A 4687-nucleotide genomic window follows, 5' to 3' on the forward strand; every position below is an offset into this window, starting at 1 on the left:
GAATCAGAAAGGACCCTGAATAGCCAGGGGAATATTGAAAAAGAAAACCATATCTGGGGGCATCATGATGCCAGATTTCAGGTTGTACTACAAAGCTGTGGTCATCAAGACAGTGTGGTCCTGGCACAAAAACAGACACATAGATTAATGGAACAGAATAGAGAACCCAGAAGTGGACCCTGAACTTTATGGTCAACTAAGATTCAATAAAGGAGGAAAGACTATCCACTGGAAGAAACACAGTTCCTTCAATAAATGGTGCTGGGAAAATTGGACAGCCACATGCAGAAAAATGAAACTAGACCATTCTCTTACACCATACACCAAGATAAACTGAAAATGGATGAAAGATCTAAATGTGAGACAAGAATCCATCAGAATCCTAGAGGAGAACACTGGCAACACCCTTTTTGAACTTGGCCACAGCAACATCTTGCAGGATACATCTATGAAGGCAAGGGAATCTAAAGCAAAAATGAATTATTGAGACTTCATCAAGATAAAAAACTTCTGCACAGCAAAAGAAACAGTCAACAAAACTCAAAGACAACCTACAGAATGGGAGAAGATATTTTCAATGACGTATCAGATAAAGGGCTAGTTTCCAAGATCTATAAAGAACTTATTAAACTCAACACCAAAGAAACAAACAATCCAATCATGAAATGGGCAAAAGACATGAAGAGAAATCTCACAGAGGAAGACATAGACATGGCCAACAGGAACAAGAGAAAATGCTCCGCATCACTTGCCATCAGGGAAATACAAATCAAAACCACAATGAGATCCCACCTCACAACAATGAGAATGAGGAAAATGAACAAGGTAGGAAACAACAAATGTTGGAGAGGATGCGGAGAAAAGGGAACCCTCTTACACTGTTGGTGGGAATGTGACTGGTGCAGCCACTCTGGAAAACTGTGTGGAGGTTCCTCAAAGAGTTAAAAATAGACCTGCCCTACGACCCAGCAATTGCACTGCTGGGGATTTACCCCAAAGATACAGATGCAATGAAATGCAGGGACACCTGCACCCCGATGTTTCTAGCAGCAATGTCCACAATAGCCAAACTGTGGAAGGAGCCTCGGTGTCCATGGTAAGATGAATGGATAAAGAAGATGTGGTCGATGTATACAATGGAATATTCCTCAGCCATTAGAAATGACAAATACCCACCATTTGCTTCTACGTGGCTGGAACTGGAGGGTATTATGCTGAGTGAAGTAAGTCAATCGGAGAAGGACAAACATTATATGTTCTCATTCATTTGGGGAATATAAATAGTGAAAGAGAATGGAAGGAAAGGGAGAAGAAATGTGTGGGAAGTATCAGAAAGGGAGACAGAACATACGAGACACCTAACTATGGGAAACAAACAAGGGGTAGTGGAAGGGGAGGTGGGTGGGGTTTGGAGTGACTCGGTGACGGGCACTGATGGTGGCACTTGATGGGATGAGCACTGAGTGATATGCTATATGTTGGCAAATTGAACTAAAAATAGTAATAATTTTTTAAAAAGTAAATTTTATTTTTTTAAAAGATTTTATTTATTCATGAGAGACAGAGAGAGAGAGAGAGAGAGAGAGAGAGAGAGAGGCAGAGACACAGGCAGTGGGAGAAGCAGGCTCCATGCAGGGAGCCCTACATTAGACTTGGTCCGGAGTCTCCAGGATCATGCCCTGGAGGGAAGGCGGCGCTAAACCGCTGAGCCACCGAGATGCCCAAAAAGTAAATTTTCATTCCAAATATAACTGTAAGAATTATAAGGAAATCATTACAGAATAAAAGTATATAGGATTTTGTTTCCATAATACGCAAATGAAGAAACTGCTCACTACTGGCCAAGATGAGTCAGTAATCAAGAATTGAGCTGATAACTTAAGAATTATGAAGAGGGGTGCTGGGGTGGCTTAGTCAATGATTGACCATCTGACTCTTGATTTCTGTTCAGATCATGTTCTTGGAGTTGTGAGGTTGACCTCTCCAGTGGGAGTAGAGCCTGCTTGAGATTCTCCCTCACTCTGCCCCTCCCCACTCACATACTTTCCCTTTCAAAAAAAAAATTGTACAGAAAACTATACAAACTCTGGATTCAGACACACTTAAATTCAATTTTGGTTCTTTTGCTGAAGTTCTGTGTGATGGTATGTAAGTTATTTAATCTTCCTAACTCAGTCTTTTCATTTATAAAATAAAGATAATAATACATGAATTTCAAAGTTGCTGGGATGTTTAAATGAAGTATTGACTGAAGAACAGCTAATATGTGGTTCAATAGAATTTTAGTCATCACTACTTAATTCCTGTCTCTGATAGTAATATCATTTGTTTTCTAATTTGCAGACTTAGCAAATCATCTTCAAACTAAATACAGGAAGGTTTGCTTGGTTTTGTTTTCCTTTGCATACAACTATTAGCTGATTGAGTTTTGGCAAGGAGGTTTCCTATTTATATAATTTCTTGAAATTGTTTAACACATAAAAAATATGTCATCCAAATACAGAGGTAATTATGTTGTAATTGAACATAATGAAGAGCAGAGATTTGAAAGTGTAGACTTCAAAAATTTGTGTTAGAAAACTGCCAGCTGAAAGATGGTTTTAGGGCTGTTATCATTTTAAGTCATCTAGGCAGAACTCAGAGATCTGAGAAGTATCTTCCCATGCATTTTCCACTCATAGCTTTATATTGAGAGAAATAGTTCTATTTTCTGGTTAATGATAGTATCCATAAAATTACTTGAAAACACTCTTCAAGAACTACTTCTCGCTCTATAGGAAAAAGAAATATTTACACTATGTCCACTTAGACATTAAACAAAGTTCCATTAAGAAAAATAAAAAAAAATATTTTGCTGCAAAAATCACTCTTTGTTCTGCACATCATTTTAACAAATTTACTGAGATAATTCACATGCCATGCAATTCACTGATTTCTGCTTATTACTTCTTGAACAAGATCTACCTAAGTCCATGCAACCTAAGCTTCCAAAGATAAAAGCTGAATAAATTGAATACTAAATCCATTTTTTAAAAAAGTATAGAGTAGAATAGAGTAGGTGGGCAGGAGGAGACCGATGTATTTACAACTTGTTTTTCCCCCTCAAGGCATTAACATTTAGGGAAAATATACATACACAGGTATTTAAAATATTGAAACATAATGTTATATGTAACAGAAGAGAGATCATAAGATACTCAATAATTAACAATCAACTATATGGCATAAAATTGAGTTAGGAATTTGGAGGAAGAAGACCTATTTCACCCTGGGTTAGTCAGTGAGAATTTCCTAGATAAGATTTATCTTGGGGTTTAAAGAAGATAAAGGGGAAAGGAAATGTTCCTGGATAAAGATGAAAGAATGCATAAAATCATAAACAGAAGGAAAGAAATGGGAAACAAGAAGACCCCTCAAGGAACAATATGAGAAAAAAAATCAATTGGAATGAAGTGTTCCTCTTGAGGGAAACTACAACTTATTCTCCAACTAGGATACTCCTGAGTAAGGTTGTTAGCCAGCACTTTCACAAAACCACAGGATATGGAGCATAGTTTCCTTAATATCGCATTTTTATAGGAGTTACTTAATTAAAAGTATGATTTTTGTTTTTAGAAACTCAGATATGCAGATACATTAAATGTAATCTTATAAATCATTTTTATGTGTTCTATGGCTCCCACAAAATCCACTCCTACGGGCTCATTCTCCTTAACCATTTGACTCACTTAGTGAAGAAACCTGAGTATTGAGAATTGAAAGAGACAAAGCTGATGAGATCCATTGGGTTCACCTTGTGGGGGAAATTGAATGCCAGATAAATGAATGGACTTCACTCAGAACAAGTGAGAAGTCTTTGAAAAAAAAAGCTAAACAACTGAAGAAACATGAAAAATAAAATATTTTAAGAAGTTACTACGACAACTTAATATATAGGAATAAGGAGAGATTATAAGGCTGAGACCAGCCTAGAAGATGCAAACATCAATGATTTATTGAAAGTTGCACTGTTTTGAGAGCCAGTTCTGTGACCTGATTCATGAAAAAACTATTTAGGGCCCTCTCTTACTAATTTAAAATCTTAGAACTGTTTGTAGTCAAATAGAAATACTACAAAGACAGTAGCCTTGCCTTTAAGGAAATGCAGTAACACTAAATTAGTGATAGTCCTATGTTGTTTCTAAACTGGACTAATAGAAAATATTCGCTATTAATAATCTGTGAATTCTTCATCAGAAAAAAGTGCCTCCCAAATAAATTTTATCAGAAGTCATTCAAGAAACTTTTATATGAGACATTAAAGTAGACTCAATCACAAACTACCCTAAGTCACAAATGTTCATCTGGTCATCTATTAAGAAAAATATCAGGCAATGTTCTAAAACCGTTCTTGAAAAATTGAGGATTACCTCAAAAGGTGGTCATGTTTTTGAGGATTAGCATTCTTGGCAGAACATTTAATGAGCAGTTTAGTTGTGGCTTCTTAGCAGAATGAAGAGGTCTTGGAATGGTAAAAACCATGAGAAAGTAAATGGCAGTCACATTTCTGGATCTCTGCTATAGCCACATAAGCCTTCAGCCACATTTAATTCTCTCCATTTCTGCTGATAGTAAAACAGTCTTTCACAGGAAGTAAAGAAGTAAAGAAGCTACCATAAGAATAAAAGGTGTTAGGGTGCCGGCCAGG

This window comes from Canis lupus, chromosome 13 (assembly GCF_011100685.1).
Source record: "Canis lupus familiaris isolate Mischka breed German Shepherd chromosome 13, alternate assembly UU_Cfam_GSD_1.0, whole genome shotgun sequence".
Lineage (NCBI taxonomy): Eukaryota > Metazoa > Chordata > Mammalia > Carnivora > Canidae > Canis > Canis lupus.